Below are 16,103 nucleotides of genomic sequence, written 5' to 3'. Positions count from 1 at the left end.
TACAGGCTCTCCACATGTCCCCTCTCCCCCGTTAATGAAGCCATGCCTGAGAATTGGACTGTCACATGTTTCCTCATGTGAGTCATCTCTGCACTTACACGAGCATTTTTCATTGACCACACAGAGAACTAGAAAGTGTTCAGTTGCTAGGAATCCTAGGAGCTGAGGCCATCTTATTTTTGTCAAAGAAAGTGGGTTTCTTTGCCTCCCGCTGTTCCTGATGTGTCCTGGAAATTTCTTTGGTAGAGCTTAAATTTGTTTCACTATACTTTTTAATAATTGACCTTAGTTTGCCTTCCAGGGCAATGCAGAACAAATCTAGCTACCTTTTCCATCTGACAGGTTTTTGAATATCTGAGGAGAGTAGCCATGTCTTTCCTTTGCCTTCTTTTGGTAAACTTAATCATTCCCAGTTCCCTCATTTGTTCCTCATTTGACATGGTTTCCTGGTTGTGCCAAGCATTTTCCCACCACCGCCCATCTTGATCTCCAATGATGAGCATGTTTGAGCTTCAGAAAGCTCTAAAATATGATATCTAAGAGTGAACTCAACACTCCAAGCCTCTCTCCATGCAGAGATTGTACGTGAGCTGTAGTTCTGTATGCATACTTCTTTTTAAAATCTATTGGAACTCTCAGCTTTGTTGTTCTTCTTCACATTTTTTTGGAGACAGACCATATGTGAGGCGTGTCTTGACATTAGAGATGCCATAACCCTAAGGAGACCATGTGGTCCTAGAAACACAACTACAGGCACATGATGGCAATGCACAAAGGACAGGACTGCGGAGAGTTTAACAATGTCTTGCCCTGTGAGGGTCTCCAGACAGTGGAGCACTGCAAACCCTTGATGGTTGTACAGCTGGGTCTTAATTGCTGATAGTAGATTACAAAGGTAACCATGAAACAGTGGAATGACAGACTCTCCATTGTTCAAGAAATCTCAATGGTGGCTCCTCAGTGACTATGAAATTTCAACTGTATTGTCTGTGGCATAATTGGTGAGTTAGAATGCTACAGATACATAACTACTGTGATTTTGTCATTGACAGGTCTAGAACTTGAAATAAAGCAGCCCTTTCTAGTGCAACCAGTAGCCTACCAGAGGATTGGTCTCTACAAGGTGATAGGGTCTAAGTTCACTGACTGGACCATATCTTCAAAACACATAACAGAGATTCTATCACCTAATTGGCATCTATTTTCTTATGCAGTACGTTGGGTGGCCTTTCTTATCTAAAGCCCAAAGCAGGCAATCTCATCTTCCCTTTAGTGAATTCTTCAATGAGGAAAAACGAATCTGTTTCATGCATGTCTTCCCATACACTTGCATTGATTCTCAGCTTTTTTATCTTTTCCAATACACTTCCAGCTACTTACACAGTGGTCCTCTTAATTCTCAATCCACATCACAGCTGGTCCTTCGTAATGAATGGTAGGTGGGAATGGGGGCAGGAGCGCTAATGAGAGAGTCAGGGAAAAGGCCCGTGTGATGGGAAGAAGATGTGGAGGTAGAGAGGCTTTATGTGTTTCTGGAGGATAAATACTTTATATCTAGGGATCTCTAGAGATGACTCTCCTGTTTGTTTCACATCCAACAGGAGAAATAATTCTGAAGAGCCTCTACAAGGTTGTGTGGTGGGAAAACTCTGGCTCATTGTGGTTTCTTTCCTCTTTTGCCCGTACTATTGCTCATAACAAAATATAGGACTAAACAGTCTAAGGAACATGTTCCTTAAATGTTATTTACCTCTGCAAACAAAGCCCAGGACTTTCCTGTCATGGAATTGCAATACATGCTCATCTTTTGTTGCAAACCTCAGAGATGACCTTAATGCCAAGTTCTTCTTAATATCCTGCATTCTGTTTAATTCTTGATGGTTTAATAAAGTGTTGATTATTGTTACCCACTCTGTGCTAGCAGGAAAGGTAGTCTGTATTCTAAAATAAGATGACACTGGAGCTTAGATAGATCAGGACTGCACCAAGGTCATGGGCATTATATTCGGGAGTTGGCAGTATTGTTTCTCTTCTAGGGCTTTCTCCAGAGACAGTACTTCTTTATAGAGTAGAGGCTCTTTATGTCAGCATATTATTTCTCTTCTTTTCAGTTGTCTTCCCAATGGCCTTCTAAGATAGAATAGACAAGCATGATACATTTGCTTCTAATCAATCAATAGGCTAACCTGGAATATACACATACACACATGAATGTCAAAGATATCCTTTGCTGTCTGTGATATGATATTTTGCATATGAATAGCTAAGCCTTGTCTATGTTGTCATTTAGGCACACATATACTAATATCTATGTGTCATTCAGTGGGAATTTTGATCAGTTTTTATTAAAAGACTAAGAAGACTAAGAAGACTTAGAATGGTTCCTCACAAGCATTGCTAGACAAATGGATCTTTAATCTTCTCCTTCTTTCCTTCATGCTCCTCATGCACGCTCTTCCAGGTTTTACATTTCTTCTGAGTCCCCATCAGCATCTGCAGGTTTGTCTATACGCGGGAGCCACCACTCATCCCTGATTCTACCTTCTCCTTCTGCAATCACCACTGTAACCTCCACCTGCTTCATCAGGTAAAGCCTTCTGCTGATCAGTTCCTGAAAGACGTGCATGTTCGGCTTAGGTCCCTGTCACCACCACCTTTTAAACAAAGACTTTGCGGTTTGGGTCTTCCATCCAACATGCAACACGTTCTGGTTCCTTTCACTTACATTTGGAGTGAGACCTCTTTCTAAGGCCAGATCTGCCTTTGTTTGATTAAATTACACCCATTGCTCACAATTTTCTGAAATCCAGGGGCTTTGGTTATGTATTTTTCAGAAAGGAAACCTGATTTACGCAGATAGGGCAAGTTCTTAAAACACAACAAGAATCAGTCTCCTGATTTGAAAAAAAAAAAAAAAGGATGCTCCATTATATAATAAGAGAGAAAGGAGTGAGTGTGGAGGAAGAAGAGAGAGAGAAGATTCCACTTGCAGATAGTTAAATGATTTCTAGATGGGCTCCTAGACTTGGGTTAGGGAATCTGAAAATTTAAGAGAATCATTAAAAAGTGATTGTATTCTTATAAGACTAGACATGGCCACCATTCAACCTAGGGGGCAGAAGATATTGTTTGTAGATTTGAACCTATAATTACAGGGAGGGATTGTCAGAAATGGGATTTTTAAGAGATTCTTCCTCCTTTTCCTTGATCTGGTGTTTTCTCCTTCTGTTTTCTTTCATTGCCCTTTGATAATTCTATTTTCTAGTTCCTTCTAAATTTTCTTTTTAATTTGTTCCTAGTTCTTTCTCTCTCTCTTTTTCCCCTGCTTCTTGCTCTGTCTTTACATACATTGCTTCATTTAATTTGCTGACTACATAACTATATCCATACCTGATGATAAATATTGCCATCTTGAGAGGATCTAAATCACCTAGGAGTCAAATGTCTGCAAGGAGGATTCTAGATTACATTAACATTCATAAAAAGATGTACCCTAACTGTGAACAGCAGCATTCCATGGGCTTGAGTCCTGGGCTGAATATTAATGAGAAAGCAAGTGAGACATTCATCTCTATTTATCTCTCTCTCTGCTTCTGGTCTACAGGTACAATGTGACCAACAGCTGTGTCTCCTGCCATGGTAACCTACACTGTGCAACCGTGACCCAAGATAAACCCTTCATTCACTAAATTGCTTTTGTCAGATATTTGATCTCAGCAATGAGAAAAACAGCTAACACACTTTGCTTCCTAAATTAAAAAACAATAGAAAAATTCATATAGCCAATACAGTTGGCTTTCTTTTTAAAATATAAAAGAGGATGAAACACTAAACTTGAATTAACATTAGAAGTGAATGCTCTAAAAACGTGTTTAGTTCAAGTATCCCTGATTTTTTTTCCTCTTCCAATAATTACCTCAAATTGAAGTTATTAGCAGAATGACTTTTATAATCGTTTCCCTCTGTTTGTCAGTTAGTTGTCCCTGATTAATTACAAATTCCTATAGCCCAATAATTTTACTACTTTAGAATGCCTTGCCATGAGAAGAATTTGATTGTAGAATTGTTTTCATAAGCTTCAGTTTACTCCTACTTATCTGGCTTCTGTGTTCATCTTCTTATTTGGAAATGAATTCTTTCTTATCTGTGTAAGGACACACAAAGAAATATTGGAGTAAAAAGTTGAAGATGCATGTTCATTCATTCATTCATTCATTCATTCATTCATTCATGTAGTTTAAAGTTGTCCTGGTGAGAAGGCTCAGAACTTAAGAGTGCTTACTCCTTTTCCAATCAGCTAAGTTTAGTTCCCATCCCAGCACCCATGTCAGGTGGTTTACAACTGCCTAGAATTCTAGTTCCCAGGAATCTGACAGCATCTTCTGGCCTCTGTAGGTACCCACATTTATGTGGCATACACACACAGATACAACACACACAGACACACATTAAATAAATTTATTTATTATTTCAATAACACGATTTTTTATTGTCTCTTTGGAAATTTCACATCATGACCCCAATCCTGCCTACTTCCCAGTCCCTCCATCTCTTCCCCCTCACAATTACGGCATCCCGCCTAAAGAACCCCCCTAAAATTAATTAAAAAAAACAAACAGAAACACCTTACTCCTCCATTTTTTCTGCCTCACCAACACTTCTTCATTTGTCTAAGTATACTCTTTTTTCCAATCAACACTACCCACAAATGATCACTGCTATGAGGCAATGGTTTTGTGCAAGGTCTCCGGAACACCGTTGTCACTGGACCCTCACTGAAGCTCCTCTAGGCTTTCCTGCTACTGCCCCACGTCATTGAGATCCTGTGGCTATCATTCTGCAGCAAGAGTCACTTCACATGCTCCAGCAGGTCCTAGACGGGGTAGATGTTATAGTGGGCCTGGGTGGTAGCTGAGCTGGTCGGTATGGGCCCACCAGAACTGACCCCCTCAGGTGAGGGGTGGAGCCAGCTCTCCTATGCCCATGTCAACAGGGCCAACTCTCATACTCTAGTGGTGAGGGGTGGGGTCATTTCTCCCAAGTGCAGGGGTTGGGTGAGAATCTGGGGGTTTGGGGTTGGAGGCGAGAGGTAGCTCTCCCATGAGGGGCAGGGCCATGTCTCCTGCTGCAGTGTCCAGCAAGGAGTGGGGCCAGTTATCCTAGGGCCAGTGAAGGGCAGAGCTAGCTCAGCATGGGCCTCAGACTCTGACATGCATAGTTCCTAGGGCCATAGACATCACTACAAACCCCAGCTATATCAAGACCATGGACCTAGACATAGCCCTTGGCAGCAAGCAGCTCAGGCCCAGATGCCACCATTACCTCAGTGGCAGCGAGGCCACCCAGATCAGTATGCCCCTAGCTGTAGCAAGTCCCTTGGTCATCACCATGGCTGACCAGACCCCAGCCATCCACACTGCCCATGGTGGTAAAAGGAGCCATGGGTGTCAACTAACTCAGACCCAGGCAGCACAGGCCACTCAGATCAGCATGGCCCCAGTGGCAGCACAGGACACTCAGATCAGCATGGCCCTGGTGGCAGCACAGGCCACTCAGATCAGCAGGGCCCTGGTGGCAGCATGGCTCTCAGACACCAATGTAGACTCAGGTATCTGACCAGACCCTGGGCATCCACGTGGCTTACAATGGTTACTAAAGTCTTAGACATCAACATTATCCTGGCTGCTGTAGAGTCATAGACCTAGACATGGTCTTTGGCAGCAGCTCAGGCCCAGTTGTCATCTTAGCTCTGGGTGACAGTACAGGCCCCTCAGATCAGCATGGCTCTGATGGCAGCATGGTCCTGGACAGCAGCCTAGGCCCAGAGGTCCCCATACATCAGCCTGGTCCTCATTGCCTTTGCTTCTCACAGCACACAAACCATTCTTTTCTTTCTCTCCCATGTCTTCACTGTGTATTTATTCATCATAATAACATCTATGCACCCAGTGGCCGAGGACCTATGGTTGTCTTCAGCCAGCCTGGACTGTGAGGATCCAGGTTGGCCCATCTGTGTCTTTCACCTGCCTGGGCAGAGTGGAACCAGGGGCTTGTGCCAATAAATACGTTTGAATGGTAGTTTATAGTTGCAGGGGAAGGCTGTCAAGTCTAGCCCGAGGTGATGCAGGGGAAAAGCAACAGAACTGTCGGGCAGGGGGAGAGCCTGCAAAGACAGGCTGTTCCTCAGAGTTTTACTGGGATTAGAGAGGCCCTCTCAGTTCCAAGTAGAAGCCAGTGCCCAGAAGTAAACACTGGGCACTGTTAGTGATCAGAAAGCAATACTCCAACATATACTCTACTTGAATGTATTGAGTACTTCCAAGAAAGTAGCCTTGGAACCAAGGTCTCTGTAACCCTCTCACCCTCTGTTCCCCCACTAAAACACAGCAATGTACCTTCCTCTGAAGTTCACTCATCTTACAGGTGGATACGGTAGACATTGACCCTTCAGAAGGAAGTGTGGATGTCACGTTTCATTGAAACTTATCTTCCTAAAACCATTACTCTACCCCCAGATTGCATTATTTCCCCCTTTTCTCTCTCTAGTGAGAAAGGCACATATTTTTTCCCACCCATTTGGTTGTGAGGTATTTACTTTTGTTTTTTTGTGATATGTCTGTGCAAATTATAAATTTAAAGCCATTGTTGGGGCTTATATTCTCTCCATTGCCAATTTATTTCAATCATAGAACTTATAAACAGCTAATGGGAAGTTCATATATGTGTGACTTCCACCAGTTTCCAAAGTTGTAGAACTTTAAAATGATATTTCAACTTCAGTTTGGGTATTTTCCTTTTCCTAGGAGTGTAAAGAGATTTGATAGGTAACTATTGCTTATAAGATACTGGAACACACATGGAAGTGAGCAAAGTCCAGTTACCTTTACCTTGAGTTATTGGTCTTGATAATCATTATGTCTCTGAGTAAGTTGCTAAACTCTCTGTGCCTCTGTTCTTTATAAAATGGGTGTAGAATCTCAACTTATCTTATGTCGAGTTAATTTGAAAGATAAGAGTTTTCATGGGAATCAAACTATTATATTATCCCATACAAATACAACATGTCAATTAAAAATGTAAAGAGAATTTCCACACTGAGTATAATAAGTGTCATAAAACCTAGCATTATTGTGATCTTCACATCTTCAAAGACTGTCCACCCATGAAAGGTTTTCCTTTGTAAGCAATCAAGCCAGATACAGATTTTCCTGTCATGAATCTTTAAGGCTGAGTGTCAAGCAGCAAATTAGAGGACAGTTTCTTAATCAGTGGCATTGATTTTCACTTTCTTTCTATATCATTGCTCATTTGTATTAAGGCTCAACAGAGATTGTTTTTTTAAAAAAGTGCCAGCCTTGGTTAGAGAAATGCTCATAGAGACAGGGACACCTACTAAAGAGATACTGAGCTCCTTTGAGTGATTAAACTGCTCTGTGAAGACAACATTTCCTGTAGTGTGCACAAGACTGGGAAAATAGGGGTTACAGAGCTAGCCAAGCACTGCTGCCTTCAAGGCATGTGTCTTCCAGAAAGGCATTTAACACCCAGGATTCTCTCTAGTCTTTAAATGAGAAGGAGAAGTTGGAAGGGAGAGAGGGAGGGAAGGAGAAAGAGACAGAGACACAGAGACAGAGACACAGAGACACAGAGAGATAGATACTCTAGGCTTTAGGCTGGGTATGTAGCTCAATGGAGAAACACATGTCTAGTATGTGTGAATCCATCCCTACGTTCAATTCCTAGAACAGCAAAAATCAAACAAAAGGAAATACTCTGTTTTTCACAAGGAGAATGAAGCTCACAGGGTTATGAAATGCTTTGTGTAGAAAGAAGGATGAGAAAGAAGAATGGGATTTGTTAAACTCTAACTTTTCTTTGTTGCTTGCTACAAGTGTTTTCCCCCTTCTTTGCTCCTGGTTTGCTTTGCGATTGGTGATCAAGGCCAGCGTTCTGTAGTCTCCTTAGTATCATCAGAAATTCAGGTTCAGAGGCCCTCCCTTCTACCTATCCTAATTTACCTGCTATGCAATTACAATATGCAGAGGAAAGAAAATACACATTTGTAATCTGGAGAAATGGCTCAGCAGTTCGCGGTGCATACTCTTCCTGCAGAAGGTTGAGTTTAGTTCTCAGCACCCATGTAGGTGGTTTACAATTGCCTATAACTTCAGCTCCAGGCAATCTGATGGCCTCTTTTGGCCTCTGTGGGTACCTGCAGTAATATACACATAACCACATACATAACTAATAAGCAATATAAATCTTTTAAAAGACATAGTTGCAAATCATATGTGAAAGAGGCAGAGTGTGGGACTTGAGAGATGGCTTAGGAGTTAAGAGTATTTGCTGCTGCTCTTTCAGAGGACCAAATGCAGTCCCCAGCCCAAACTGTCTATAACTTCAGCTGCAGGGGACCCAGTCCTCTCTTCAGAATTCCAACGGGACGTGCACTCACACATGCAAATACCCACCCCAACCACACATAGGTATATACTTAAAAAATAGAATTGATCCTTTTGTTTGAAAAGGTAGAGTTGGAAAATGGCTGTACCATTGACTACTCGGAGGGTACTTTTCCTGTTACTATGCCCACAAAATTCAGCAGGAACACTTCATTGTACCCACTGTACGGAACGCCTTAGTGGAGAATGACTTATTTGGGCTCTTGGATTCTGGGGCTTCAATTCCTCATGATAAGGAAGGCCTAGCAGAACAGCTGAGCTCATTGTAGCTGAGCTCATGGCAAATGCTCTTCATGTCATGGCAGATGAAGACACAGACGTCTCCAGAAACAGTGACTTTCCACTCTATTAGGACCCATCTTCCAAAGGTTCTGCAGCCATCTGAAATAGGAAACCAGCATTCAGAGCATGGGCATGCGGAGGGATCCACAGATCCAAGCAGTAATGGAGTAAACTCTAAAACTATCAATTTCTAAGGTCTCCCCTTTTGGAAGCCTGGCATACTGGTTAGATGGGTCTGGCTGGGCAAAATTCCATCATTGGCATTGCTTAGGCTTTTCTTGTTTTGCCTTTTGCTGTTGCAATGATGAACTATGACAGTTTTCTTATGTGATGGTTTTCTGTAGATGAATTCATGGAACTCTGTATTATCTACTTATTTAACATGAATTCTTCTCTTACATATAATTTGCTCTGAGTTAAGATCCCTGTGCCATCCTCCATCCACAGAAAGTTTTGCCTTGCAAGGTGCCTTAAGAATGTTTTTTTTTTTTTTTATTCACCCAGTAGGGTTGGGTTCCTCTGTGGTGCTTTCCTCTTTCGCTGGAGATTCTTTCTGCAGCTGCATGGAGTTTAGAGACGCTAACAGTTCCTCTGGGCTCATCTATATGTCTTACAATGCACTTTATCCTTCTGTGAGGAATGACAGCCCTCGTTTACAGCCCCCACTGAGAACACACAGCCATACTTTGTGAGAAACCAGGTGGCACATATTCCTGTAACACTTGGCCCTCCCTCTGGAAGAGACTTTAGCCATACCCCTTTTTGATGACATGAGTAAAATAGTAAGACTTTCCCTCTTTTCCCCATCAGAGCTCTGGACCAGTTAAGATGAATGAATAAGCACATGGCAATTGGGACTTTGTTTTATTTCTGATGAAAACTTGTTGGTGGATCTAGAAGCCAAAGTCTTCTCCCCCACCTTTCTTCTTGTATTTCTCGAGTGAACCTAGGGCTTCACACATGTAAGACAAGCACCCTGTCACTAAACTTCATCTCTATCCCTGTTTGCAAATATTTTTGAGATGGGGAGGGTCTCACTAAATTGTGTAGGCTGACTTTTAATTACTCTATAGATTAAATTACTATATAACTTCAGGGAGTTCTTTAATGTACAATTTCCATGCTTTAGCATTCCTAACAGCTTTGATTACAGGCCTGTATCTCTAGACCCAGTCATATATATATATATATATATATATATATATATATTACAGGAAGAGCTTGTAATAAAACCTACTCTATCAAGAGTAATGGGCAACAATCAGCTCCTTCAAACATCCGTCTTGTAAGTGGGGCATACCCTGAATCACAGAGACTAACTACTGTGTGGTCTGGGAAAGACCTGAACAAATGTTTTCAACAGGCCAGCCTGCACTGAAGGAGGGAGCTGGGTCCTACATTGTCAGTCATCCACATCATTGTGTCACTATGACCAGGACAATGAGGCAATGAGGCAAAGCCTCTCTTTGTGGACATCAAGCAAATGGCAAAGACAGACTTCTTCCCATCATCATCATTGTACTCTGCCAGTGGTAAAACCCAGGCCAATATTTCCTACTTTGCCAGAGTTAGGCACAACTTGATAATGCCATAGCTGGCGATGCATTTTACCTATCTGGTGATAATTCATGTTACAAAGCTCATTCATTCATTCATTCATTTATTCACTCATTCATTCATTCAATGCTCTAGCCACTCACTGGACTCTGGGTACAGTACCTGGCTAGGTAGAAAAAGTTCTTACTTCTTGAAAAATTGCCATTCCCAAACAAAGGAGGCTGAAAACTGTATCAGAAAGGAAAAAAAATAGAGCAATATGACTAAGGCTGTTCAGTTACAGAGGTCAGAAGAGAAGGTCTCTCCACAATGAAGTAAGATTTGAAGAGACAGGCTTGGAAATCTAAAAATAAAGCCTTCTAGACCAATAGAATGGTCAGTGCAAAGGCCCTAGAGTCCTGTGGTGTTTGGTTTTCTGTGTGCATTTATGTTAATTCAAAGAGAGGAAGAGGGTCAGAGAGGGCAACATGCAAATGAGTAGACAGCTTGGCTCTCACACAGAGCATGAGCACTTCTTATTTTGGGGGCTAATCTTGCTGGCAGTTATCAGTGATTACAGCCCTGGGCCAAGCATCCCTCGAAGACCTTGCCAAGTCTCTGTTGCAGTTCTCAGATGAGCAGTGTTATTCTAGGTTACTCATCTGGAAGAATGCCTTGGAATTATCCTTATTGTCCTTTGATTCCCCTCTGCTGATAAAGCGACACCACCTCCAAGGAGGGAAGGCCACACACACTGGGTGACAGTGTGTGCAAATCCTAAAGTCTGATTTACTGCTTGTTCCTTGTCATCCACTATTAGTGAAGGTGTCACAGGCCCGACATATCCTGTTGGGCATTTGGCATGTTTCTGGTGAATGCTTGTATTACATTGATTTTGAATCACCAATGGTATTAAGTGGGTAAACAGCACAGCTTTAGAAGAAATCCTCTGAGCTTTGGGATATTAAGATATTCTTAACATCTACTCTATTTTTGTTACAGCTTAGTCTTGGCTAAATTCCATAGGATCAGAAAGCCTTGTTCATCATTAGACTACCGATTTTTAAAACTTGTGTTTTCAGCTGGTAGCTGTAGGGGAACCTGTAGCCAGGCTTGCTTAAGGACTGGCTACAGGTCTGCCTGACCATGCCTGCGAGGGCATGGTCAGGGTGATGTAGCGTAAGTTTTCAGGTGGCTGGGTTTCATCTTTTCAGCTTGCTGTACAGACTGCTACCACGCCAGCTGGCTAGGTTGCTCTGAGTGGGATATTGGAAATCTACAATCCATTTGGGACATGCTGTGGGTTCCACCGGGCCTATGGCCTAGGCTGGGAAAGCTCCCTCTCTCCACAGGTGCTCCTGGCTCCCTGCCACACAAACACATTCCTGCTTCAGCTGTATAGGTTGCCATTCATAAGCCATCCATCCATGAGGGTGTTTCTTAGAAGCTGGCTTTTCTACCATGGTAGTTGGGTACACTAATGGTGTACGAGTAACAACCTTAGAAGTATAGTCATGATACCTGGGTGGAGTAGGTGCCTGGGATTGGAGTGATTCTGCCTCTGAGGCATCCCAATGATCTTTAAGCCTAGTAATGATATCCTTTTGAAAAGTTTCAGTCTCCTTAATCATAAAAGATTCCAAGCATTTTAATGAATCTGTAAATTGCTCTAACAATTGCTCTACATGTTTTTCTAGGTCTTTAATATGATCATCTTTAGGCAGCATCTGGATGGCATGGAAACTGCCTTGTAGGTATTGGAGTCTAGATTCGAGGTCATGATTTGCTGATTTTGAGTCCTCAGCAATCGACTGTATGGACCTATGTAATCTGTCAGCCCTGTACTGTAAATTATCTTCCAAACATTCAAATCTATACTCAAATTTGTGATCTGCTACCTTAGATGCTTCAATAATTGATTGAATGGCATTGTCCAATTCTTCAACCCTATCCTGGGTATTTTGCACCTTTGCATCTAATTTCTGGGTAACATTGCCTATCTGAGTTTCTAGCTGGCTATAGATATTCTTTAGCTCATCATGGTCTTCTGACAGCCTAGCCTCTAAGTCCTCAGACATGGAGGATCTCTCTGTGTTTATCTTATCATAAATATGCTGCATCTCATCTTGGGTAGTAGACAGCTCTGTCTTTAGCGTATTGGACACAGAGCCAAGCTTATCATCCAATTTCTGTTCCACTTGCTGCACAATTGTGGTCTGACCTAATCTGTTCTCCAAAACCTCATTGTGTAAAGCTGTCATTTCCTGCAAGCAGGTGGTAAGGTTATCCTTATCCCTGTTCCTGAGGACTCTGGCTAGTAATACTATTTGTACCAGCAGGCTAACTGCCATTATGGCATATAGGCCAGTAATTGGCAAATTAGCATCCTCCTCAAACATTGAATTCATGTAATAAGCAAAATTATTACCAATTTTAGCAAGTGATAAATATTCTGCCATAATTTTACCTGATTTCTACTCCAGATACAGTAACTATCTTTGATCAGCAGGTGGCGGAGGCGTTCAGCTACATGGTGCAGCGTTTGGCAGTGGTCAGTGGCAGCAGTGGAGAGAGTTCACAAAGTGGCTGCACTTATCTTAGCGAGTATACGGCCTTGCGGCCGCAATCACTAAAAGACATGTGGCTTTACTGCAGCAGTGGCCAGGGGAAGCCGCTGCTGAAAGCCTGAAAGCCGAGGCCTACTCGACTCTAGGCAACTAGAAACTGTCTCCAAGCTGGGCGGATGGTTCTGAGCAGCTCAGCTGCAGCAGGAACATGCTTGTGTGGCACAGCGGGTCGGCTGGTAGCCAGGAGCACCTGTGGAGAGAGGTAGCTTTCCCTGACTAGGCTGCAGGCCCCGTTGAACCCACAGCCTCTCCCAAATAGGGTTTGGGTTTCCAATATCCTGCTCAGAGCGACCTAGCCAGCCGGTGTGTCAGCAGTGTGTACAACAAGCAGAAAAGGTGAAACAGAAAGTGAAACCCAGCCACCTGAAAACTTACTCTACATCTCAGGCAGACCTGTAGCCAGTCCCTAAGCAAGCGTGGCTACAGATTCCCCTACAGGTAGCTACTGTCACTACAGTGTGAACGGATAAAGACTCACTTGCATGTGTGATTTTTGGGATACCAAATCGAGAGCCAGTGTGCAACATTCACCTAGAAGAAAAGTCAGTGGGCAAGGAGTGGGAGGGAGGGTAATAGTGCCTACAATGTCTGTGAACACTAACTTGTTCAGTACTGTACTGAGCTGGTGTGTGTGTGTGTGTGTGTGTGTGTGTGTGTGTGTGTGTGTGTGTGTAGACTTTCATGACTATGGAGGCGGCATAGGGAGGATTGAGAGGATCTAGAAAAGACCGACTTGTGTGCTTGTGCATTAGTGCAGCAGGAGCAGAGGAAGGTGTCACATGAGTGACACATGATACTTCACACAGTGAAGGTCTTGCTGTCAGCGTCTCCTTTACCAGCATATCCTCAGTCACCTGGACACTGTACCTTGGTGATCCCTTCTAGTCACCTTTCAAGCCACATCTGTCGACCCCTCAGTCATCCTTCTGTGTTCTTGTATGCACATGCTAATCCATCCATTTATCTGCATATCTATCTATGTGTGCAGCCGTCACATCCATATCTATAGGTTTGTGGCCTGTGTTGGGTTGTACGTATTGGGACCTGATATAAAGAAGACATGGGTCTGTCTTTAGCATCTGAAAATCACTCTCATTACTATGACATTTGGGGTTGATGTATCCTTCTGTTTAAAACTCTATTGTATAATGTTAGCATACTCACCTAATATCTGTAACTGGGAATTAGACCATTGCAGTCCTGATACAATACATTCCAATGTCTTATGATGAGCATGAGGAATCGGTACTATGTGGGACTGTGAGACTTGCCTCAGTCCCTTGAACTCTTGGTAGAAAGGCTGAAACAAGGTCTTATATGTTCCCTCTCATGTTCCTTCCTCCGCATCAGATGAGTTCTGCCTTTGCTTGTTGTCTCAAGGGGTGCATATCAAGATTAACTCTGAAACATAGACCATATTGGTAGTCTGAAGTCTGGCTCTAGTTCTTACACAGCAAGGCCCTCTAAGCTTTGGAAAATTAGAAACTAGTCTCCAAGAAGCCTAATGGAGTTTGTTCTATTCTAACTTTTAATCGCTAAAAGCATATTTATGAAGTGCCATTAGAAGCCTTCAAGCCACTGCAAAATACTACATTTACAATGGAAACCTTCTTCAGAAGAGCCTAAGGGGGTGGGGCTCATTAGTGGGCAATCAGTCATTCCAATTGTTCAGCATGAACTCATTTCTGCCTTTTTCTGCCTTGCATATAGCAAAGTGGGGACAGAAGTAAGAAATTAGAGTTTGAAGAAGGCCACCAGCCTTGGCTAGCAACCCCCAACATGGTCCTACAGGCATCTTGACAATCTCTTTCATTACTCTGTGTCCCCTGAAGGAAGAGAGCTTTGAAAAGTGGAGCCACAGTCTGATCTAGTTCCTTGTTGGTGTTAAAATGGGATAATGTTAGGCATACACAGTAGAGGTCTTTGATTCACTTTGACTTAAGTTTTGAGCAGGGTAGTAAATAAGGATCTATTTGTATTCTTCTATAGGCAAACATCCAGTTTAATCAGCACCATTTGTTGAGGATGCTGTCTTTATTTCCAGTGTATATTTCTGGCTTCTTTATCAAAAATCAGGTGTTGGGGACTAGAGAGATGGCTCAGGGGTTAAGAGCACTGACTGATCTTCCAGAGGTCCTGAGTTCAATTCCCGGCAATCACATGGTGGCTCACAACCATCTTTAATGAAACCTGGTGCCCTCTTCCGGCATGCAGGCATAAATGCAGGCAGAATACTGCATACATAATAAAAAAAAATCAGGTGTCCACAGGTGTAAAGACTTATGTCTGCATCTTAAATCTAATGCCATTCATTAATCAATATGTCTGTTTTATGTCAATACCATGATGTTTTTATTATCATATCTGGGTAGTACAACTTGAAATCTGGGATGGTGATTCCTCGGGCAGTTCTTTTGGTTGTTGACTATTTTGGCTATCCCGAGTTTTTTGTTTTTTGAATATGAAGCAGAAAATTTTCTGTTGAAGGTCTGTAAAGAATTGTGTTAGAATTTTAATCTGGACTGTGTTGAATCTGTAGATTGCTTTTGGTAGGATGGCCATTTTTATTATGATAGTTCTACTGATCCATGAGCATGGGAGATATTTCCACCTTCTAATATATTCTCTGATTTCTTTCTTCAAAGACTTGAATTTTTATAATACTAGTCTTTCACTTGCTTGGTTAGAGTTATCGTAAGATATTTTATATTATTTGAGGCTATTGTGAAGGGTGTTGTTTCTCTGAATTCTTTTTCAGTCCCTCTGTCATTTGTATATAGGAAGCTATTAATTTTTTTCTTTTGAGTTAATATTGTATCCAGACACTTTGCTGAAAGTGTTTATCAGTTATAGGAGTTTCCTGGTGGAATTTTTATGGTCCCTTATGTATGCTATCACATCATCTGAAAATAAAGATATGTTGACTTCTTCCTTCCCAGTTTGTATCCCCTTGATCTCCTTTAGTTGTCTTATTTGGTTGTCTAACTAAAACTCCAAGTACTCTATTGAATAGATATGGAGAGTGGACAACCTTGTCTTTTCCCTGACTTCAGGGGAATGAATAACCACTCACATACTGGAAGCCTGTGAGCTGTGATTTGTTGGCACATGACCTCAGATCGGATAGAGAGTTCTTATACCACCAAGGGCTATATGCAGAAGAAGTGCATTAAAGAAGACATGGAGAGCACAGACT

The sequence above is a fragment of the Cricetulus griseus genome (assembly GCF_003668045.3).
Source record: "Cricetulus griseus strain 17A/GY chromosome 1 unlocalized genomic scaffold, alternate assembly CriGri-PICRH-1.0 chr1_0, whole genome shotgun sequence".
NCBI classification, from domain to species: domain Eukaryota; kingdom Metazoa; phylum Chordata; class Mammalia; order Rodentia; family Cricetidae; genus Cricetulus; species Cricetulus griseus.
Note: the sequence above shows the minus strand (reverse complement) of the source record.